At 40.3% G+C, this 25,631-nt stretch overlaps 2 protein-coding genes across 5 annotated transcripts in view; one reads left to right on the top strand and one right to left on the bottom strand.

Annotated features, from left to right (window-relative positions):
* The window catches only part of Mxd (MAX dimerization protein), a 306,376-nt gene that overhangs the window by 131,115 nt on the left and 149,630 nt on the right, over positions 1 to 25,631 (top strand). The window lies entirely within an intron of this gene.
* LOC143150316 (uncharacterized) overlaps positions 1 to 25,631 on the bottom strand; it is a 59,388-nt gene that overhangs the window by 5,631 nt on the left and 28,126 nt on the right. The window lies entirely within an intron of this gene.

Raw genomic sequence — 25,631 nt, 5'->3', positions numbered from 1 at the left:
ACTATCGAAGAACAGGGACTTTTGCGCGTAATATCTCGAGGATTGCTCGAGTATCCGTTTTACGAATATGTTCGAAAATTTTCAAGAAATTCTGAATTGTATTTTTAAACCATGCATAGAGCCCTTCGTCAAGGGACTATTGTCTCTGGAGGTGTGGTTTCATACCTATGAAGGCGTGGTTCCATGCCCGTGGGGCGTGGTTTCATTCCTAGAGAGGCGTTAACTCGCGATGCATTGCAGATACGGGTCGGATTTCCTCGTTTATTAACATTTAATATCTCCAAAAGTGTTTGAGTTAGGTGATTGATATTTTGCAACCGATTTAGCAAACCATGATATCTAAATAACTATATAATTTTCATTCTATTGAGTTTTTTACCGAGATCAGTTTCGAGTTAATAATAACTGCGAACCACTCGTTTACAATTTTATACTTTATATTCGATATAGTGTCGTTTCTTTCGAGCTAGAACTTTATCAGGGTACTGTTGTTTCCGGAGGTGTGGTTTTATACCCGTAGAGGCGTGGTTTCGTGCCCGTAGGGCGTGGTTTCATTCCCAGGGAGGCGTTAACTCGCGATGCATTGCAGATACGGGTCAGATTCCTCCGTTTGTTAACATTTAATATCTCCAAAAGTGTTTGAGCTAAGTAGCCAATATTTTACAACCAATTTGACAGACCATGATAGCTAAATAATTATATAATTTTGTCTTGATTAAATTTTTCATCGAGATCAGTTTCGGGCTAATAATAACTGCGAACTACTCTTCTACAATTTTATACTTTACTTTCGATATAGTACCGTTTCTTTCGAGCTGGAACTTTATCAGGGTACTGTTGTTTCCGGGGGTGTGGTTTCATACCTATGGAGGCGTGGTTCCGTGCCCGTGGGGCGTGGTTTCATTCCCAGGGAGGCGTTAACTCGCAATGCATTGCAGATAAGGGTCAGATTCCTCCGTTTCTTAACATTTAATATCTCCAAAGGTGTTTGAGTTAGATGATTGATATTTTGCCACCGATTTAACAAACCATGATAACTAAATAACTATATAATTTTCACTCTATTGAATTTTTCATCGAGATCAGTTTCGGGCTAATAATAACTGCGAACTATTCTTCTACAATTTTATACTTTACGTTCGGTATAGCACCCTTTCTTTCGGTATTGTAGTGGTGCGATTGCTACATGCTTTGTTCAAACGTCGAGAAAAGTTTGAGAAACACTGCCCGGTCTACTATCTCCATATTCAACAGGCCCCCAAGTCACTTGGTTTTGCGTTCGACTATTTGTGTCGCTTTAAATCGCGCTAAATGTATCCATCGACCCTCGTGTACGAAGTTACATTCCACCGGTCACGGCCGATTAAGAATAAACTGGATCGAGTGTAAATCCGTCAGCCATTATCCTCCAATTATCGTGGCGTCGGTGTCGCGCGTTTAGGCGAATCGAAGCGGCTCCACGGTTTCCCGCGAGTCGACTCGCATTCTTGGTCGCGACCTATCATTCTTACCCGTTCCTTGCTTTTCCTTTGTTCTCCTATTTTTTTTCTCTCCCTTCTTCCCCACCGGGTCGTACCACGGAAGAACCGCTTACGCCAATTGCGGGGCAAGCATGGACGCAACGTGCTATGACCGGCGTTCACTTCACAAATTAAAATAAACAGGCACGATACCATTGCTGGCAGGCGGCCAGACACGCTCCCCAAACAACCCCGTACGACGGAAATCGCTGTCTCGTTTGTACTTTTTAGACGGGACTGTCTTTTTGAGGGTTTTGTGCTCCGCTGTCCGACGAACGAGGGATTTTTAACCTTGTCGCCGCGCCATACCAGCCAACTGTCCGCCCCACGATGCTCTCACAATACGTCGCGGCCATTGAAAACAGTAATCGCGGTAAAAGGTGCACGCTACTAGAAAGAATGTTTTCTAATCATTTTAAAAATATATTTTCAATTTTCTCACGTTATTCGTGATTTTCGTATACTTTCCCCTTGTAGACCCTTACATCGTAATAGTGTAGAATGAAAGATTCTTTTCTTTCTTTTTTTTAAACAAATAGAAAACCGAGGAAATTACATAGTACTGGGTGTTCCGAGATATATGTTCGATGGGTTAAAAATAAGAAAAAATTTGATATAGATGTACGGTGAAGAAGTAAATAATAAAAGTATCAGGACAAGTTGTAATTTTCGTGAGAAAGGGATAAAAAACCTTTTGAGAAAAATACGTAGCTTCAGAATGAAAAATAAGTAATGAAAATCGTATGCGTAAAGAACCATTGCTAATGGTGTCTTTGATTCGGTTTGAATTAAGTTTTTATATTAATAAAAGAATTATTCATACTTTACACAACTACTACATACAAATAATATCCGTGTTCCATATTAATAATAAATCACTCGTCACGAATAGAGATCGAATTTATTTAAATATTCCTATGCGGGTCAATCTCGACCCGAACGTAACAATTATTCAAACAATGTACCCGTGTTAAACTTACTCCTTGTACGTAAAGATTGTTACAATTACCCAACTAGAATCTTTGATTAATTTTTCCAAGCTTCGAGTTTAATTAATATATTCGCAGTGAACGAATATATCGCTTCGACTTTAAATTAGTATATTCGCGGCGAACAATACCTTAAAGACCAACGTTTGCACTCCGAATGATCACTGTAACGCGATGACCAAGGGTACTCCTAATCGCGGTCAGAGTGGGGGGAAGGGGGTCGCGATACTCCCCTCGAAGGGCAGAAATTAATGGCGCACGGGCGAACCTACAGACAGGACGTTGGCCAAACATCCGAAAACCGTCGTAAAACACACAGGGAGCCACCGGTGGTGTGTGTCTCGGGCCGGGGTTAATTCGTCGTAACCGCGAACACTTCGCGTAATTTCTGACTTCCTAAGGGGGGATGCTGAGAGACGGTTGGGCGGATCGAGGATGGGTGGGTGGGTCGAAAAAGACGCGGCATCCGGCCACGCCGTGTAATTCCTACGTTGTGTGTCTTGCGAGCTCCTCGCGCGGTGTTCCGCACGTACGTGTACGTGTTTCTGGGTAAGCGCACGTAACCTCTTACCGAGCACGTAGCCCCGGCCTCTCCTACGGGCCGATACAGTTACTCGCTAGAGCACGTCCGACCGTTAGCCGGAGTCCGATAATCGCGTGTAACGCGTGCGTACAGGTCGATCCAAAGCCCGAACCGAGGCATTATTCGACGGTCGGTGGGCAGTTAATCCTCTCGGTTCGTCAGGTACTTCTCTTTTTCTCTTTTTAGCGGTCGTGAAACTCGAGTTCACCGCTCTAAGATCGCGGAATAGGAGCTGGTGTTGCAGCGTGACGCTTATCGACCTGTACCCAGGGTGGATAAGCGTCACGGTATAAATGAAAAATGGAAATCGGATTTTCCACGATTTTGATCGTTCGTAACGCCTGAAAGATCGTGAATTCCGTGCGGGATTAGAACGTGAGCTGTATTTACTCTCCTGTAGCACGGTTTGGAAACGAAGGGGAAATACTACGTCGAAACGAAAAGAAGAATCTTGCTTTGAGAATTTTTCACGATTTGAACGATTTGAACGATTTCACGATGCTGTAAAAATCGCGAATACGGAGCAGGATTAGAGGCTGAACCGTGTCCACCCTTCAATGATACGGTTAATTGCGTACCGGGTCGGAACAAAAAGCGGTAATGTGTTCGAAAGAAAAAATGAAATTTTGTTTCGAGGATTTTGCACGATTAAAGTGCGGACATAATCGGGCTGAAAATTCGAAGGCTTAATGTATACCTTGGAAATAGAAATTTCAGTTGTTGGGTTTGACTATGAAAAGTGTATACGTGCACTGAAAGGGGAGATAATTTATTGGAGGCTGGGACGCATATAGACGCCTTCTAAAAGTGGACGGATCGTTTACGAAAGGGGTAGATATACAGTGCCTAAAAGTAGAGAGTCGTTTTAAAAAGGACGTATAAATACGTCCTATAAGAATAGAGTCACTGAGACGTATGAATACGTCCTGCGTATAACAATAAGAAGTCACCGACACGTATAAATACGTCCTGGAACATTGGAGAGTCACTAAGACGTATATGTACGCCACCTAAGGTACAAATACGTCCTTTAATAGTACAGAGGTATTTGATTTGAAACGTATATATGCGCCATATAAAACAAGAGAATCATTTACAAAATACGTATGGACGTGGCATCTAAAAGTAGAGAGTTGTTCAAGAAAGCTGTATTCATACGATATCGCGAACCAGATCTGTAATATCGAAATCGTGTTCTCAACGTACCGTGTTGTAGGAGGGTTACCTGTAGCTGCTAAGTCGACAGCGATACCAGAGCGTATCGCGTGTAGGTTTTCGTTTTATAGTCGTAGTTTGCGTATGCCACGAATGTTAGGCGTGCGAGCGACCGCCACTTGTAATGGGAAAAGTAGGAGTTTCGACTTAGAATTCAAATTGTCGGAATTATAAGAGATATTGTTGAGTACAGGCGTTGGGAGTTCTACCTGCAACCGGAATTGCAAGCGTTGCGAATTTTAACTACGCTCGGGGCTACGAGCTTGAATGTAAATTTTATTCGCGATCACGCGAGTTTCGAAAGCATTGCAAATTTGTTCTGTACCTTCAATATCGAGCGTTTCGAATTTTGCCTACGATTATAGAATTATCTTGCGAGAGTGTTTCAATTTTGATAGGTATGTTGAAACATTACGCGATAGGTTGTAGAAAATTAATTATCGTAGTTGAATGCACGATTCTACATCGACGGAGAGAATTATCACAAAATCAAAGTCGAGATTCATTCATACGTACTCTGCGTAACAAAACAATGTGCAAAGTTAAAAAATGACTATACATTCTCTGATCAAAGATCGTTGAACTTTCGAACAATTAACCGATTAACAATTAATGTATAATTAGCGAGAAAAAAGTAGATAGAAAAGAATATCGAACGGCACAACAGTATCTCTTTTCCTACAATCTCAGTTTTCTTCTAAATGCAACTACACGCCCTCAAAATACAGTAACACCTGTTTCTTTAAACGCAACTGTACATTATTTTGATAAAAATCGATTCTCCTTGCCATTCTGCGCAAAAAGTTGCAAGGTACGAACGTCGTAAAACGAATACTTTAAAAGATATTTCGAAACAAAGTATCGAGTCGAGCGTGGCGCGCAGAAGGGGCGGAGCGAAGCCGCGGGTAGTGGGGGAAGCGCTTTGACCGCGGGGGCTACTCCACACGGTCCGATTGGTCAACACTTCAACACTCTTTTGCCAGTAAACGGTTTACGCGCGGCACGCGGTTCCTTTTTAACTTTGCATTCTCTCGCCGAGTGGAACACGCCTAAGTGAAAAAAAGCAAATTCTAACGTTAAATTTCATCCGTGAAAATCGTAACGAATACTTTTCCCATCTTTGCGTAAATTTTAGATCTTGCTCGTGTCAGCGAAACGAGAATCGAACTATGTTTCCTTGCCGTTTCGATCGCGCATAATCTCGAATAAGAGGACGTCCACTGGGCAGAGATTTCGCAGCACGAGATGCAACGAGAACGTTCCGACGGATTAATTCTCGTGGCACGCCGGTTTTTCATTCCGCCATGGTGCTCATTCTGAAGTTCAATAAAGCGTTGCGAAGCGGACGGTCCAGCGGAAAGGATCGGCTTCGATGCGCTCGGAGTATGCACGCGCCGCAAAAAAAAGCGTTAATTACGCGAAGGCACCGCTAACGAGAAAAAGCTCGCGACAGTTCGCCGTTTTTTCTTCCCCGCTTTGTTGTCTCCCCTGTTCCCCCGTTTCTTCGTCCGCTGTTATATCCTCCTCGCCTTTTCCCTTTCGGAAACAGTGGCGCTCCCTTCATCGTGGAAGAGCCTGAGGAACGACGACCGTGAACTTGCGTCCGATCGCTAATTGCAATCAAGCTCGGCGGCTGTAATTAAGGAAACGTTCGACCTGGCTGGATTATATAGGACGGTGTCGTTAATTTTCGCATTCACCGTGGTGTATAAAATTACAATTTCGCCCGTGGACTCGGACGGGGAAAACGTTGCTGAACGTCGCTTTTGACATAAAAAATACCAGAACATGCCCGACGTGTGTTAATTGATCAAATGAATCGGTATGAACGGAATAACCGGTGCGTAGTTCGAAACGTGGATTTAAGCATTTTTCAATTTTTAAGCGAGAAGGTTAGCCGTGGGTAATACGAATTTTATTTTAGAAGGATATTTTTCGAAAAGCAAACAATTAATTTGTGACTATCACAAATAGATAGATAGAAAACGATCGTTGAGATTGTAGATGTATTCGTGTGAGATACTGCGTTTTAAATTCGGTGATTATATTTAGGAATCTAACTACGAACCATGTACAGATTGACGAATTAGAAAGGACCCTCGAAACAGGAGAACGTTGGCCCCGCCTCTTTTCCCATGAGGTGTCCCAATTGATTCCTTTCGTTTCTTTAACCGTGCAATTTTCGTCTGTTCCATTAGACACGAATATTATTATTATTATTATTATCGTCGTTGTTGTTATTGCATATAAAGTAATTAGGCAAACAAATACGCCCATCGTAACCAAAAATAATTACACAGCGCGAAAAGTTGAGATTCGATCAAACGATGCTTTCAAACTTAACCTCAAAAGGGGACATCCTGCAGACGTTTGATTCTTGTTTGGTCGAAATTTTCCAGACTGGTCCGCGTGTCTTATCCTCGTTCCATTCTTCATTCGAAAGATAAGACCCAATGCAATTGGCACTGCCGTGTTCCCCCCCTATGAATTATAGAAGCTTTACAATTTACGATATTACGACATTACGGAATTCTTATGGACGTCTCTATACGAGGAGGGAGGAGGGTTATATCCACTTTGGTGTTTCCAGGCCAGGGTGGAACGGTCCGTTCGAACATAGAAATCAAGTCCTGCATTAAGGCAGTAACTTACGGCAATACTTCTTTCCACCAGCGATATTTCTCTGGTAGCGTTGCCCTCCGTTGAACTTTATTAACTGAGAGCCACGAAGGATTCTCCCGCGGCTTGGTCTCAGCCGCTCGAATCGCGTTTTGATTGGTCGTCCCCCTAGCGGTTGCGCGCGCACCCCTAATAGTCTCGAGCTAACCTCTTCCCGAATTCTCTACGCGTGTTTCACGCGCCAAACGAATTTTGCGCGAATAGTCCTTCGAATAGGAATTTTCCATTGACCTTGAAACCTCACAGACCATTATACGCGTCTAAAAACACTAGAAGGCAAATAAACCAAACCGTTCCGTTTGCAAAAAACAAAATTGTAAATAAGAGAGCAGTATGCGCGGAAATTTTCCAACTTCGCACAATAGGACAATTTACTTGCGCCTTGATAATTTTAACAAACGAAACGATAGCTCAATTTCTTTAAAGTCACCGAAATACCAACTGCGTTTGCGATACGATTCCAACGCATCGTCGCTCGCGGAAGATTTAGTTGCAGAGAGTAGAGCGAAACGAGGTACGCGCCACATTGATTGGCTGCTCGAGGTCTTACCTCCACCATGTTGTCCAGTTGCATCGCAGCGCCATCTCTCGTCCTTTCGTGGAAGCTTTCGAATCCAGAATCGTAAATAAAGAAGCATCACGCGCGAGAGTTTCGTAATTTCTAAACTAGCTTGACGATTAATAATTCTGATGAAAAATATAGTAGCTCTCTAGAAATTAATATTTTCGAGTTCGAAAGAAGTTCACCGAGGACATTTTCGATCACGACGTTATCATTCCGGTCAACCGGGAACACAAGCACGAACGACTCGAATCCTGGAAAGGAAGTCCCCTCCTGGAATCCTCGTGGTGTTGCTTCATTTTGCAACATGGCGAATATTATTCAGTGGTCTGTGTCGACGAGTTCTAACGGTGGGGGAGGGGGGCTACCGAGGATAAGTCGTCGAGTTGCTTAATTCATAAAGGGGAAATTCTTTGGCGCAGCGTTATTCATTCGTCAAAGTTCTCCCCCGGCCAGTGACACTTCGCCGGCCTTTATTCGGAGCCGGCGCGTCTAGACGAAATTGAATTTAAATATGAATGCGACTACGCGAGCGCAGCGCGCGCTCGAATCCACGTAACGCGCGTTTCACCGTGGATTGGTTGGATATCGAGTACGGTTTATCAGGTATTCCCGGTTCCCGCCCGCGGCTGCCATGCGAGAGGGGACTCGCGCGCGCTTTCCAGGAATTTTCATGGGGAATTACGGGTTTCTGCAAATTGCCGGTCCGCTCGTTTAATATTTGACGAGGGATGAAGATCGTTGGTCCAATATCCGTGTTTTCCGCTTCGTTTTTCGGTGCGTGAGTGCGTACGCGCGCGCGCGCGCACTCATCGAATTTATTGGATCGTACTTGCAACTCGACGTGGGCAACCGTGGACGAAATTTCGGGACACGTGAAAAATCATTGGTCGAACGTTTTCATTCCTTTTTTTTTTCATTTTGGTGCGCGCGCGCGCGACATCCGTAGGTGGACCGAGGTTTTCAAAATGGATATGTTTCTCACCTTGGATTTAACAACGTGATCTCGGAAGAGTGTTACGCGCGAATCGATTGAATTTATGAGAATTCGCGAGACCCGGAGTATCGTTTGTGGAAGCATAACTGGAGAAAGGGCGATAGAGCGAAGTACGCGCCACATTAGTTGGCTGTTCGTGGTCTCAGAGGGGTTACCCCCACCGCGCTGTCCAGTCGCACCGCAGCGCCATCTCGCGCCTTTACAACCGTAAACCGTAGAGAAGGAAGCGATATTCGGGCGTGGAATTTTTATAAAATTTCAAATAGGACATTTTTCCTTCGGAAATGGAACAATTTGTTTATCCGTTGATATTTTTAAACAGAGAGACAACGTGATCTAATATATTCGAAACTGTCAAAAATTCGTGCTATACTCCTAACCTAAAGGCAATGTTTCTCTCGATTTTTGGACGGTGTGCAACAATGGTTCGGTATAATTAATTATCGAGGTCCGTCCAACGTCCATTATGGTCCGATAGTAACGACCAATCGTCGTTCGAGCGTTAGTTGACGCGCACGTTGAAATTCGCGCGAAATTCAAAATTTCGATCGCAGTACTGTAAAAAAAGAATTCGAAAGAAGGAAACGGCGGCACGCGAATATGAAGTCGCTTTTTCCCTCTACCTCTTCGCCCCCTCCCCCTGCCCCCCGGTCATAATATACGATGCAGATCGGAAGGCACGTCCATCTCGACTGGCAGGATGATCGAGATCGCTGGTCGACTCGAAAATCAATTATTCGTCGGTGCACCGAAAATGCACATCAATCTTGTCATGACCGCTCGTTTGCTTCTCTTCAGCGGTGCACATAGTTGCACAATCGGGCGTCTGTATTGGTGTACCTTTTGAAGTGGATCAGTTAACAGCGGCTGATGAGAACCGTGATGGATGACCAGGTCCTCTTCTTTTTTTTTTTCTTTCTTTTTTAAACAATACTCGACGCGTTCGCGAGTAGGGGGAAAAATATATCATAAGAAAGTGGAAGAGGAAGAAGAAGAAGAAGACACTGTTTGGGGTTACGTTACGCGCAATTGTGAAGTAATTCGTGATCTCGCGCGGATTCGTTTTGCTTCCTTCGACAAATTACTCGTAGCGAAAGAGTGTTACGGTGCTCGTTGAAGAAAGATGTATTCTTTGCGGGTGCTTGATTGTTTCTTTTGAATTTCGCTCCGTTCGCAAAGGGACCACGTTGGTCGGGGATAATTTTGATTCCGTATGTAAGTGACTCAAATTGCAGCTCTTTCTCCCGACAGTACACACAAAATTTATGGAATTCGTATTTTCAACTTCACAATGCAACGAGTGAAGTAAGAAAACGGAGAAGCACTTGGTTCTGTCTGCTATAATAACTGCAATCGTAAGATAATATGCACCGGGTCGAAAAAGACCCGAAGAATACACCGAGGCAAAGCGAACTTTGCTTTCCAAGCTTTTTCGAAATACCCGAAACTTGGATGTAATGTAAATTTTAGTTCAACGAAGACACCACCATTTTGATTTTATATTTAACCTACGATATACTGGGTTGTTTCATAAATTTTTTCGGTTTCTCTATTGTAAAAAAATACTACGATACTTTAACTTTTAACAACTGTGACTATACGAAACAGTCGGCAGATCTGCGAGAAACTTCACACATGTTCATCAAACAGTACTACCATCTTTGAAAAAATAAAACGATGAACCTAATAGCTCCGTTTCGTATCGAACGACAAAACTTATTGAACAACTCGTTATGCATAATAGAAAATATTGGAAATGGAAATTGAAATTTATTCTCAGATTGGACCAAATTTTTCATAACGTCAATACGCAAAAAGTATTTTATTCCTAAAGCAAAAGTAGTCGAATCCCTTTAGAATGAATTCAGATACAAAAGTATGAAATTGAATTTAATCGGTTTTCTCGTAGTTTTCGTTCGAGAAAAAATATTTTTATCGAGCAACCTATTACCTTAATGTCTTCCATAATGTACACCGTACGTAAATCAAAACTATAATATCGTTTGTCTATTATATTTTTCAATCTTGAACGCAATAGGAATTTATTTCCAACGAAACGGTTCGAATAACGAAAACTGTTAAGTAATGAAAAAATAGATCAATTAGATATTTAATTATGAGATGAAATATTAACAGTCTCGCCGTGCAACCTGTATGGAGTTATTTGATTTTTTCACGCTGACTTGAAAAATATCCCACCATGTATATCAGGGTATTAAAATGGCGGGACATTTTTCAACTCGCTCTATCCCAAAGAATTAACCGACTTAAACGGAAGCTGTGATATATAATACCGGAATTTTTCCCCGTCGTTGTCGACGTGTGTATTACAGCATTTTAAAGGCTAATAATCGACACGTTTTAAATTCAATTTAATCGATCCTTTCCCCGTGCCAGCGAAACCGTGTAGTTAGTTACGCCAAGGAAACGTATTTAACCGCAAGGGGTCGCGTTTATGAGCAGTTTCCTTCACGATGTTTCGCACTGCCTCGAACCACGAGGGAAGAAAGTTATTTTTTTTATTTTTAGGCGCGAGTTCGGCAAACAAAACGAGCGATAATAACTTTTAAAGCCTCGTTCATACGCGGTTAGGTAATAACGTTAACCGAGGGAGAACGAAGGGAGATTTTTTATTTCTTCGTTGTTGAGTTCCATTTTGTTGGAACTTGCTTCGCAAAGCAGAAGAAAAAAAAGAAAAAAAAAGAATACCTCGTCAAGTAATTTCACAGTTCCTCACTCGATAAAGATGGTTGCTTCGACGTTACAAACAATTGCTCCAAATGAAGAAACGTCCATTCGAGGATTCATTTCCCGGTTTACGTTGGAAGTTAGTCCTTAGGTCGCTTGGAAGGTTATAAATTTACCAATTCGCGCGTCACGCCTATAACGTGATTGTAAAAAAGTCGTTAAATTGAATTAAATACGACAGAGGGTGGTACCGGGAACTGGGTCGAGCTGTAACTACTTTCGGAAAAAAGGAGGAAAATTAAAAGCTGTATGAATTTCTTGTGAATGTCGAGCAGCCCTCGTTTAAAAAATTACGTGTCAATATTTGAGGGAATTTCATTAACGATGTCAATGTTTTCTCGAGTTTACTCGAGGGCTGTTTCAATTCACCGAAATGGATCCAGAGGGGCTTCTTGTTTTAAAAAAATTTGTCTGTTATGTGTTTTATCGAACTTAGAAAATAAAAAATAATATATATATATATATAATAGAATCATAGAATCGTACGTTATTTAAAACTGTAATTAAATTTAAAACTATACTCAAAGCTATATAGTAATTAATTTGATCACTGAAGAATACTATTTAATCTACAATTGAATCTCTTGTTAATCATCGAATGACTGAAACAAGCCTGTATATTTAACACTGTTAAAATTTGTTGTAAAATTTCAATAATCGTGACAATTAAAAGAAAGATAATATAAATTGAGTTGCACGCAAAATAAATTTTTAACGAACACGTCGATTCGTCAACGACTCGTCGATTTCATTCATCATCTGGAGTATACACGAGGTAATAATATTATTCCAGATGTTCCATTTAAAAGAATCAGTGATCTACGAATAAATTCCTTTTCGTGGATAATTAAGGTTCTTTACTTTCGTATGTAATTTTGGACGTACAGGTACGAGAGTAACGATTAAATGGTAAATTGTGAAATTAATTCGGTGCAGATTTTTCGTTAAGTTGGAACGTACGCTCGATTCTTTCGAGATACCGTATATCAATTTTCGAAAGAACGCTTGTCGTCATCGCTCACCCGTGAAACGTTACCGCGAGTTAGGCGAACGTAGGACAAGCGCACCACTTGCGGCGTACTTTTACCTCGGTCGTGTTTCCGTAATATAATTGGCCGCGATGGCGAGTTTCGAACCGCGAAGTATCGTTCAATGTGTCAACATTGTAATAGCAAAAGCGATCTCATTGGTCGGTTAAAACTGAGAACCGCGCGAGCGAGCTTCGATCGATAACCCAGAACCGTTGGAATTGATCGATATCGATTGTCTTTTTATTTAATGCGCGTTGTTTTTCAACCAGGTGCTTCGTGGAACGACGTTCCTCGAAGGAGACTTTTCTTCGTCGGGCGATCGTTTTGTTGCTCCCCCGTTTTCTATCGAATAATATTTTCATTCCGTCGGCGTGAACGTAATAGTCGGTTCGCAATTTTCCGTAACTCGATGGTGATTAGACGAGATGATTAAAAACCGGGGTCGTTGAGGTATTACGGAAAAATTAATACTTCGAATACTTCCAGACTTCCAACTTCGTTGGATCGAATAATAATAATAATAATAATAATAAAAAAAAAAAAAAAAATTGTCTCCCTCGTCGAAATAACCGGAAAACTAATACCGCGAGATGGTGAAAAATATACGGGCATATTCACGTTTTGTTCTTCAAAAATGTATTCTGGTAATCCGGCTTCGAAAAGTCTATTCACGAGGATATTTCGATAATCTGGTCGAAGCACACCGACTTCTGATACAAAAATTCTTTTATACTGATATTTTTGAAGGAATACCAATTTTATATATATATGTATATTTATTTTTTCAAACTATATGTATATAATATATATATATATATTTTTTCAAACTATATGTATATAATATATCTATACATATATATTTGTTTTTTTCTCAAATTATATGCCTTCGAAAATATCGCTGCAAAAGGATTTCAAAGCAGAAATATATATATTTTTTATTTTTTATTTTTCTCTTCTCTCAAATTATATGCCTTCGAAAATATCTCTGCAAAAGAACTTCAGAATCAGAAATATATATATATATTATTTTTTATTTTCTCTTTTCTAAATTATATGCCTTTGAAAATATCTATGCAAAAGGATTTCAAAATGAGGAAAGAGTCGATGTTTTTTTAGCTGGGTTATTGAAATACCCGTAATGTTAGGTTATGTACACGCGGGCGAAATTAAAGCAGAAAATAGTTATTAGCAATGAACGCCATCCATCGAGGAAACTGGAGGACTACACGGGCGACTGAATATTGTTGGAGGACTATCTTTGAATAATTTAGAGAGAAACAGAGCGAAGGAGAATTTATAATTATCGGTGGTTGCTCGAAGAACATGGCGGGTCTTTGTAGTCAGAATTGTTTAGATTTGTTAAATATTTCACCGTCTCTGCTTCGAGGTCGCGAAGCAGCCTTAATCGGAATACTGTGCATTGTTCCGACATAATGTTCCATGAGTCACTACACTTTGTTACTTTTATTTTATGACCGAGTCATATCGCAGTTATTTGCAGTCATTTACGAATACTCGAGTTTTTGAAACATATTCAAATCAATAGCGGCTTCCAGGATGTGTAATAATTCATCCATTGCTCTAATAAAACTGTTTACCGGCGTAGAAATTATTATAATATAAAATAGTTCCTTAGAAAATCACACGTAAAAGAACGTACGTTGCTAAACACCCTTGCAGTACTCCAAGAATGGTGAAAATGTATTCAGTTAGTGAAAAATTATTCAATCGCCTCTAAATTATTCGATCGTTCTTCCAGGTCACTCTATGCATTTTATTTGTTACTATAATGAATCTTTAACTGTACCGATGTAAGGATTTGTAGGTTCGGTACCTACCCTGTGCGGAATCCTACAGACCCGTTTGTTAAGCGTACCCGTGGAACGCCCATAGGCGTTCGCCGCACACGATAGACCGATTAAATGCTTATAAATCCGTAGCACTCGTAAAGTTCAGATCGTGGAACGTAGTTTTCCAGCCGAGTAATTTGCAGAGAATCTCGCGTCGCGTGCACGTTCAGGAATAAAGCTGACCACGATAGGTGAAGTATAATGCCCAGTCAGCCACCCAACACACGTATAGGGAACCATAAAAAAGAAGATCGAAGATCTGCGGAATAAATGATATTACTTCTCAGCCACGTACAGAGGCGGATAATAGCGTGGCGAGGCAAAACAGCTTCTCGTGATTGCCGATCGGCTTACGAGGACGAGACTTAAAAGCTCGAACGAGAATCAATTGCATAAGCCTGTAAGGGTGGGTCCAGACTCGAGCCAAGCTACCTAAAGCCACACTTTTCCTCGTGGAACACGTACATTCGAGGAATTCTTACGAAACCTCGCCAGTGCAAAGCTTTTCAACCGCGTCGCAGTTGAAAATCGGTTGAGAGACACTGTTTCGACTTGGGTCGATGTTTCGACCGTAACGTAACACCGTTAAAGGGACACGGACGGTTAAAATGACAAAATGACGGTTCGTCGACCTGGTGTCGGTTTTTATACGTTGCATAAACAGATAATCGCACACACGTATACATCGCGAGCAAGTGAGATTTCATTCTTTTCGTTTACGTTACCGTCGGCCCATATCGTCTTTATTGTTACATTTTTTATCATTTTTAAAATCGTCACACCGACAGTTACATCGACACAATGACGGTTCGACGACCTGGTGTCGATTTTTACACGTTGCATAAACGGATAATCGCATACTCGTATACATTGTGAGCAAGTGAGTTGTTCGACTTCTATCGTTTACCATCGGTCCATATCGTTTTTATTATTAAAGTTTTTATCATTTTTAAAACTGTCACTTTGAATACGATTAAGAATCTCGATAATTTTATCATCTTTATTGTTTCGCGAGATTAGACATTTTTTCCCGGACTGTCGTGTGAGTCAAATGACACAAGTGGGAATGTGACTTTAGATGTCTGGGCGATTGACTCAAGTCTGGACGCTCCTTAAAACGTTAGAACGATCAACCGAGCGTGCGCGCAGCTATTGCTAGGCTCTCGTTGCTGGTTCTCGCACTTCCACACTTTCATGAATTACCAATGGGTCGTTTGCAGTTGATTTTGTCACTGATTCCTTTCTTCATTTTCTAAATTCAGCGAGAATTTTTACTTATTCAAAATCTTCAAATTCGGTTTTATTTTGATGACGGTAAAATAATAACACTGTTTTATTCGTTAAACTGGAGAACTCAGAATAAACGTTCCATTGGAATTTAACCAAGTACGAAAATTGTTTGTTAATAATTGCTTATTTCTGCGCAACAAAATAGCTTCTCACTGAAACGAGACGGTTATATTTTCGAAGCACTATATTTCATACGTAATGTACTCTTTTCTGCTCACTTCACCGTGAAATGAGTTTTAACGAAATTAAATTCAAACGAATAATATTAAATACAGTTATCTTCTTTTATACTATTTTATATATCCGTGAAATTTATTTCATATTTGAGGTTAGATTTAACAGTGCGTAACTGTACCTGTATACAATGTTATTTTTGCACATTTTCTTTTCCTGTACTCATTATTTTATTCTCATTTTTCTACGCAACCTATTGCACGCTACATATTATTATTATTATTATCATTATCATCGTCGTCTTTTACTAAAGAAATAAAGTGTCTATCGGAAAATATTTACGTGTACAGTAAGTGATAAAGTCGAACCTTGACGAAAAATATTTTTTTTTTTTTTTAAGAAATGGAAGCGTCCATTTCCTACGCCACTGTCGACCTGCATCGATGTGTACACCGTGCCGTTGCAATTGCGCTGTCGAGTGCATCGAACCCGTGTAGGTGAAAGTGAACCAAAGCGGTTCTCGTACGCTCGTTCGTTCGCTGGGCGCTCGCTTCTTTGTTAAACCGTCGGTCCAAAGGTTAAAATCGAAACGCGCGTCGCCACGACGACGGATGGATGGGTTATCGCAATAGTTTCTGCACGATCAAAGCGGATTCGATCGCTGGTGACCAATACCGATACTCGCGCGAATTCCGTACGCTGTCGATACAATTTCACGTGAACTTTAGATATTCAAAGAGTAAAATGAAGTAAACGCCTCGCGGAGTGAGAATAAGTTGAAACGTTTTTTTCCAGACTTTCGGTGCATCACTTTGTGCAACGTTTTCGATCGTGTACGTGTACCGAAGTAAAATACAATTGCAAAAGAATACCAAGGGCCGTGTTTAAACGTATATTTTATACTTTTATCGCGATATTTTACACGTAATATTGTTAGTATGTTCGATTGTTCTCTGCAAACGTGTCTCGACAACAGCGATCGGGACGATTTCGTTACTTGAATACGGGGTAGAAATTATTTCCTGAAAGCGAATATTCTCGTATTCGAATTTTTTCACTTCTCTGTTACAACTACTGCATTATAGTCGCTTTAGGATCAATATTACCTCTATAGGAGCCTAAATATCTATGTGGGCAAATTAATTTCCTTTAACTGAAAATTCATAATGATATTCACTCGTTATGTGTACAAACTTTCTGTGATACTAGAAAATATTAAGTACTATTTATCTGTTAATTTATTGTTTTTTATCTAACCTACTTTGTACGTCCACCAAGTCTATTTCGTATTTCTGGAAATATTCATAATTATTTCTTCATAGTTTTAACGTTATGTATCGCTTTTCTGTGTTGCTAAAGATATTAAATACTATTTATCTATTACTTTACTGGTTTTTTATTTAACCTACTTTGTACGTTCACCAAATTTATTTCGTACATCTGGAAATATTCGTAATTATTTCTTCACAATTTTAATGTTATATATCAATTTTCTCTTACTAAAAAATATCAAATACTATTAATCTATTACCTTACTGTTTTTCATTCAATATACTTTGTACGTCCATCAAATTTATTTTGTACATCTGAAAATATTCGTAATTATTTCTTCACAATTTTAACGTTATATATCAATTTTCTCTTACTAAAAAATATCAAATACTATTAATCTATTACTTTACTGTTTTTCATTCAATATACTTTGTACGTCCACCAAATTTATTTTGTACATCTGGAAATATTCGTAATTATTTCTTCACAATTTTAACGTCATGTATCAATTAAACACTATTAATCTATTATTTTACCGTTTCTTATTCAACCTACTTTGTACGTTCACCAAATTTATTTTGTACATCTGGAAATATTCGTAATTATTTCTTCACAATTTTAACATTATATATCAATTTTCTCTTACTAAAAAATATCAAATACTATTAATCTATTACTTTACTGTTTTTCATTCAATATATTTTGTACGTCCACCAAATTTGTTTTGTACATCTGGAAGTATTCGTAATTATTTCTTCACAATTTTAACGTTATATATCAATTTTCTCTTACTAAAAAATATCAAATACTATTAATCTATTACTTTACTGTTTTTTATTCAATATATTTTGTACGTCCACTAAATTTATTTTGTATTATACATCTGGAAATATTTCTAATTATTTCTTCACAATTTTAACGTCATGTATCAATTAAACACTATTAATCTATTATTTCACCGTTTCTTATTCAACCTACTTTGTACGTTCACCAAATTTATTTCGTACATTTGGAAATATTCGTAATTATTTCTTCACAATTTTAACGTTATATATCAATTTTCTCTTACTAAAAAATATCAAATACTATTAATCTATTACTTTACTGTTTTTCATTCAATATACTTTGTACGTCCACCAAATTTATTTTCTACATCTGGAAATATTCCTAATTATTTCTTCATAATTTTAACGTCATGTATCAATTAAACACTATTAATCTATTATTTCACCGTTTCTTATTTAACCTACTTTGTACGTTCACCAAATTACTTATGTACATCTGGAAGTATCTAATTTCAAATTCATAATTATTTCTTCGCAACTTTAACGATTATACATTCGCGTTAGGATAATTAATACAACTCGAACGACTAAGTATCGGGGAATTGTCGTGACTTCTCCGCTTTCTATCGCCAGTGATGCGTAAAGTAGCATAAATCTAAGGGCTGGGTGATTGTTCCTTAAGTAAAGTACACATCGTCGGAAGGATTCCATCGAATTAATGGCGTTCCCGACCACGCGCCAGTCGCATCTGAACCCGCGGTCCAGATCGATCGAGACGACTGCGAGCTTAATTACGATTAAGTGAGAAGTACTCCCGTCCTCTTTGTACCGATATTTGTATCGCGCCATTGTCTGGATTAGAAGATTAATGCGTGCTCGCGACGCGCTCCCTTTGATAAATACATCCTAATTGGAGGATTCGCAGTGATTTAGGTACTCGATCGGTCGAATTTAATTGCGTTTAGGTGTTGCGAGCTCTAACACGATTCTCGTGGTGCGCAGGGTGCGTTGAAAATTACAGCGAAATTGAAACGAGCGTGATGAACTTTATCTCGAAAAACAGATCGAAATTGTCGTATAAATTCCCTCCGAAGAAAGAAATTATTCGTTATTTTTAGAAAGTCACTTCTCCAGAATTTCTTTCCAGTATTTCTGCCGGCTAAATACATTCCTAGTTCGTGGAACACCATGTAGCTGAATTAAAAAACAGTATATTTGGGAAATTGGGAATTTAGAAACTGGAACTAATGGAAGATATAGAAATTTTCCAAATTTCTTTGCTTGGAATTTAAGGAACCATAGAAATTCTTTTATATGTATATAAAAAAATACTATGTCAGATATCGTTTTTAATTCTACAAGCTATTAAAATTTCAATTGGAAAGTTTCGTTAGTTTTCGAACTAACAAAGTTTTTCGAGAAACATCGTTCAGGTAAATTTGCAATTCCACTTAAACTGGTAGATAATTTTATTTCATCTCCAGTATGATTCTCTAACGAAGACTTTCGAGCAAAAATACGATATTTTCTTTCGGACAGTTACAAATGGTAATTTTTACTCGCCATCTTTCAAGTGTTAACCTTTTAACTTTTGCAGTGCACTCTGTATTCGGGTAGTCCGGTACATAAATTGTACAATTTCTGCGGACAATTCTGTAATATCTATTGCTCGGTTACTTAACTTTTACCGATACTTACGAGCACGATTATTGTAAAATAAATGATGAAATTAAGCACAGAGGTTTCTTCTTTTTACCATCGATTAATTCTACGGTCGAAACGATTGAATCATTTCTCTCGGGTCTCGTATCTCTACTTGTTTTCCAAATCGTCGTTGTCTCGCACGCGTGCACGCATACGATGCATTTTCGCGCTGCAGCAGTGCACTGCGTAGCGTGTTTGTCTCCCCGGTCGGCTATTATCCGACAAAAAGCAGCTGCGCGCATCTTATCAGCGCCGATAACACGTAAAAATAGACGCGAATCGCCGATCGCGGGAGAGGCTCACGAGGAATCCAAACGAGGCAGAAGGCTTCTAAAGGTCTCGACACAGGTGTAAACAGGGATTACACGTGTGCACAGGCGATCGTAAAAGTTTTATATTTTAAACGCGGCGATCGAAACGCGACGCTGAGTGTTGAAATCCTGGTTTGGTATTGTCTGCGGTATAATCTAGAGAAGCAAATGTAGGGGCAGAATCTCGATAAAAGTATCGTGCAACGAATAAAAGAATCGTTGAATAAAAATTATTAGAATTTCAATTATAGAACGAATGACGGTTTATACGAGCAACGAACGAAACGCTTTTGAAAAGATTTAGGGAAACTACGTCGAATAAGTAAATTAATTTATACATTTCTTTTCTGTTTCAGGTGAGTGTTGAATGCATTAACGACGAGAGAATCTTGGAAGTAAGGTACAGTTGTCTTGTTTATTTAAAACTTCGTTTTAAATAAATAGAATCGGTGTGTAACTTTCAAAGGAGGTTGTAAGTTGATAAACGTGATCTTTATCCAACTTTGTAGATTTTAATCAAAAATATCGAGTCGCGAAACCGATCGTTCGAGTGCATCGTCTGGACGTTGCAACCGAATAGCGGAAAAATGACGATAAGCAATGAAGTTTCTCGAGTCGGCATACTTCGAAAGACTATTTCGAAATGCACGAAATTCTAAATAATAAATTTCAACGAAACACAGCTCCCTGAATAATACAATTGTTCAGACTGTGAGACTCTGAATAATAGACCACTTCGAACCACGGTACTCTGAATAATAGATTCCCTCAAAACGCTGTTTTCGCGTAACAGTCTTCCTCGAATTCTTCCAGATTTCGAACGGGTTGTCCTCTCGTACCTACCTACCTACCCTACCCCCTCCCCACAAACTATTTTCCACGCTCGATTGGTTCGTCCCAAGGAATTACGTACGAGCGTACGGCAAGCGAAAAAACAAATCGCTTCAAACTGTTCGCGTGATTCGAGCGGATTGGATTCGACTGGTTTTCGACTTTTATTTTTCACGCTCGAGGATTTAACCCGAATCACTGTCACTGTGAATCGTATCCCAGAGCTCACGGTTGGGAATCAACGGAGAGTACGTTCCTTAAACAGACGCGGCGCGTAAACACCGCCGGGTCCCTTCAGAGTCCCCTGACCTCCGAAGCGGATTCGATTTAAGCAACCTCTGCCCTCGAAGGGTTAATCGTTCGAGCAATCGAAGCCGCTCACGCGTAACTTACCAGAAAATCTTCCCCCGTTGCCTACCCCCCTCCTAGAAGCTACCCTGTGACCTGTGTTTACCACGACCGCGTACAAAGTAAACACGAAGAGAGTTTCCGAATACCTAGTGAATATTACGTGGCCACGAGATGTCCTCTATCTCCTGGGAGTCGATCCATCGATAATCCACGCTCGAACAATTTTCAAGCGGGAATCTTAACCTGGCTCGTGTGTTCGTCACTCGTACCGATGGCTTTCTTCGTTCTCTAACTGGGTGCTCTTAGGCGAGTTTTGGGTGCTGGCGCGACACAGTGTCTCGAATGGTAAATTTACTCGTGTGAAGTGTAATAGGTTTTACGGTAGGAGTCTGAGTCGCAGGTAGACCAAGCAGAGAGAACTGGATAGTGGTGAAAGTATGGGGGACGCGCGCAATTATCGAGGTCTGGTGGATCGCTACGCAATAAGGAGGATATTATGGTCTCTTCCATTTGTTCATTTCATCTCCAACTTCGCTCTTGGTTAAGTAACCAACCCCTCTGGTTGTCGACACAATGCAATGGACGATGTTTCCCGCGCAATCGTCCAGGTTGCATTTATCGAGGTCTGGTGGATTGGTGTAATAAGGAGGGTGTATCTCTGTTAATCTATGGTCACTACTACTCGTTCGTTTTATCTACGACTTCACCCTTTGCCGAGTAACTAACCTCTCCAGTTGTCGACACAATACGACCAACGATGTTCTCGGGTAATCATCGAAGTTGCATTTATGGAGGATACACTGCACGACGATGTCTGTTGAGAGTCTCGTTCGGTGAGCTAGATGGGACATTGTATCGAGGGAGGACATGCACACACTTTGTTTCATGAATTTCAACGCGAAACACTGAGAACGATTCTTCTATCGTTATTAAATATTAGGTGGGGCATAAATAGAACATGTAGATGTTAGAGGCAGAGTAATTAGATACTTAATGGATTAATTTAGCGAACCTGTTGTTGTGTACCGAAAAAAAAACTCCAAAATCCTAGTTTACAAAGCTACAATTACAATTGCTGAAAACTACAATCCTAGTTTAGAGAACGTAGGACACGAGTTGAGAGGACATTCAAAGACACTAGTTTGGAAGACAATCAAAGACACTAGTTTACAGAAAGACCAAAGGCACAGGGTTCACAGGGTACTCTAAGTCTTGTAGTCAGTTTAGAGGACATCTCAGAACATTAGTCTGCCGGTTGAAAGGATGTCCAAAGACACTGTATCAAAGGAGAACCGAAGACATTGTTTTAGAGGGCATTTAGAGACACTATTTCAGAGGAGAATCAAAGACACCGATTTAAAGGAAAATCAAACACATTGATTTGCAATCATAAACAACGACACTAGCTTACAAAAGGGCCAAAGGTACAGGGTTCACAGGACACCCAAAGACTTGTATTCAATTTAGGGGACATCTAAAAAGACTAGTCCACAGAACAACCAAAGCTGCTGGTTGAAAGGACATACGAGTACACTATTTTAGAGGAAAACCAAATACACTGTTTCAGAGGAAAACCAAGTACCTAATTCAGAGGAGAATCAAAGACAGTGGTTTACAAAAGGACCGAAGGTCCAGGGTTTACAGGACACCGAAAGTCTTGAATTCAGTGTAGCGGACATCTAAGATTAGTTTCAGAGGACAACCAAAGCTGCTGGTTGAAAGGACATACAAGTACACTATTTTAGAGGCAAACCGAATACCCTAATGCAGAGGAGAACCAAGGACAGTGGTTCACAAAAGGACCAAAAGCACAGGGTGTACGGGACACCCAAAGTCTTGCATTCAGTGTAGTGGACATCTAAGATTAGTTTCAGAGGGCAACCAAAGCTGCTGGTTGAAAGGACACCCGAATACACTATTTCAGAGGAGAACCAAAGGCCCTTGTTCAGAGGAGAACCAAAGACCCCTGGTTCAGAGGAGAACCGAGGACACCCACGATCCGTGACCACCGAACCAACCCTCCTCTAACCGAATCAACCGTTCCTTTCACTCGTCCAAAAATCGTCCCGTGGACCTGGAACAGTGTCCGCGATGCCGTCAGCCAGACATTCCCGGACGTTTAGCATTTAGGGGCTGTATTTAAACTCCTGATCCTGCAACGGCTGAGCGCACCGGCACGGTCAAGCCGTGCAGCTGGCACTTGGTAGTCCATGTACATGGGGATCGCGTGGGTGTTCACCGACACGTGTACATACACAGGCGGCGTAACGCTCTGGTTTCGCTTAATTAAACTGTGTCTAGCTCGGTCCAAAGCTCCGGCGTGTCGCGAGCGACAAAGGAGCCCGGCCAGGCCAGCGGCGGCGGCGCAGAAGGCAGCACGTGCCTTCATTAGGGACACGACCCCAAAGCTACGCCCGTATCCCGCGTAATCCAAAATAACGGGCCAAGACTAACTTCGTTTACGGACGACAGCACCCGGAAAACTCGACGGCCGCGGATGAACCGGCCGATCATCGCTGTATCGTGTCTGTTAACCCTTGTCGGACCATGGATTTTAAGCACGATTTTCGATCGGGTTTCACCCGCTGACAAGTCCCTCCGAAACAGTTTTAAACATCTTGTAAATCTAGCCTAGTACAATATCTAACGAGGAAACATTGCGCATAGTTTCGTGAATATATTGACGAGGGTCTCGTACGTCATACACTAATGGTTTACGGGATCACTATCGCGAAAAACAGTCGGGTGCATTCTTTACTGTTGCTATCAGTACATATACGTAACAGTCTAGTTTCGTGAGTATACATGTACAGTAGAGGGCTGAAAAGAATGCCACTGGATGGAGAATTTTGAATTTTTGAGAAGGTTTCGTTATCGACAAGAGTTTTGTATCACGTAGACCAATTGTTGATAGGGTTAGTGTCACGAAAACACTCGGGTGCATTCTTTACAAGTACTACCAGTATATGTACGTAACAGTATAGTTTTGTGAATTTTTAAGAAGCCTTCGTTATTGACGAGGGTTTTGTTTCACGTAGACCAATTGTTGATAGGATTAGTGTCACGAAAACACTCGGGTGCATTCTTTAAAGGTACTACCAGTATATGTACGTAATAGTATAGTTTTGTGAATTTTTATGAAGCTTTCGTTATCGACAAGGGTTTTTAGATCATGTAAACCAATTGTTGATTGGATTAGTGTCACAAAAACACTTGGATGCATTCTTTACAGGTACTACCAGTATATGTACGTAACAGTATACTTTTGTGAATTTTTAAGAAGCCTTTGTTATTGACGAGGATTTCGTATCACGTATACTAATTGTTGACAGGATTAGTGTCACGAAAAACACTCGGGTGCATTCTTTACAGGTACTACCAGTATATGTACGTAATAGTATAGTTTTGTGAATTTTTAAGAAGCCTTCGTTATGGACGAGGGTTTTGTATCACGTAGACCAATTGTTGATAGGATTAGTGTCACGAAAAACACTCGGGTGTATTCTTTACAGGTACTACCAGTATATATACGTAACAGTATAGTTTTGTGAATTTTTAAGAAGGCTTACTTATTGACGAGAATTTCGTACCGTATATACCAATCGTTGATAGAAAGAATTAATGTCACAAAAATATTCGAGTGCATTCTTTACAGATAGTACCAGTACATGTACGTAATACACTTGTGCAAATATACGAAGACTATTGTAACACGTGAAGCGCTACTCCGGCGGTGAATTAAAGAGGACAATGACAGAAATTTATATAAACAGGTGACCTATTTGACCTTGTTCTCGTTTTGCCGGTACTTTTGTATTCCGGGAATTCTTAATCACCAACTGAGTTATTATCACTGATTCTACTGAACCGTATACAATGCTCGATAAGTCCTTGTTATCTTTCGACCTTGTTGTCTATTTTCTTCTATAAGTGAGATTACTCAAATTCAATTGTATTCGGTAAGTAATCAAATTCCATTTCGAACAATTGCTACGAAGGTAAGCAGCTGCACGTTACTGGAGTACAAAAATGGCTGTAACTTGAGAACGAGGTCAAATATTTCTACCAACTTTTTTTTTTTTTACTGCTTTTACGTCCCAGATTCGCCGTTATAGCAGGTTCCACATGTTACTACACAACGTATATATTAGACATTACAAAATCGTTCACATTATCCCTCGAGTAGACGTACAGGTGGTCCGAGAGACCCCTAATGGAGTACATTATCTACTGCTGGTATAGATCGGCTATGTTTCAATCAAATTAAAAAAAAAAAACTGGAATACACCATTTAAACGATATAAAATTTGCGTTGTGATTTCCGAAAGTGAACCAATTAACGAAATCGGGGAACAAGGTCTTTTTTGTTTCGGGTTAGAGAGTTCATGGGGGACGACCGTTTCGTGCAACGGATCGAAACGAGCGTTTGGGGTAATTAGTTGGTGAAAATTGCAATGGTGCGTGGCTGCTGGTCGTTTTTGGGCGCGATATGAGCCGAGGGGCCCGGTGGGTGAAGATTTGATTGATGATGGAGTGTTCGGGAGTTGAGCGACCATTGAAAGTGTCGGCGGTGATTGAAACGCGGCACTCGGGTGAAAAGTGGAGTTCGTAATAACGAGCGAAACTGTGTTTACTGGTAATTTAGTACGAAATACAAGTTCGGATTTCGATCGACGCTTTAGGTGTGGAATCATTGGTTTTCGATTGTATTCTTTACCTGCAAGAGTTTAATATCCCTC

Source organism: Ptiloglossa arizonensis, chromosome 8 (genome assembly GCF_051014685.1).
Source record: "Ptiloglossa arizonensis isolate GNS036 chromosome 8, iyPtiAriz1_principal, whole genome shotgun sequence".
Taxonomy (NCBI): domain Eukaryota; kingdom Metazoa; phylum Arthropoda; class Insecta; order Hymenoptera; family Colletidae; genus Ptiloglossa; species Ptiloglossa arizonensis.
The sequence above is the reverse complement of the archived record's forward strand: the minus strand, read 5'-3'. Positions and strand labels throughout refer to the sequence as shown.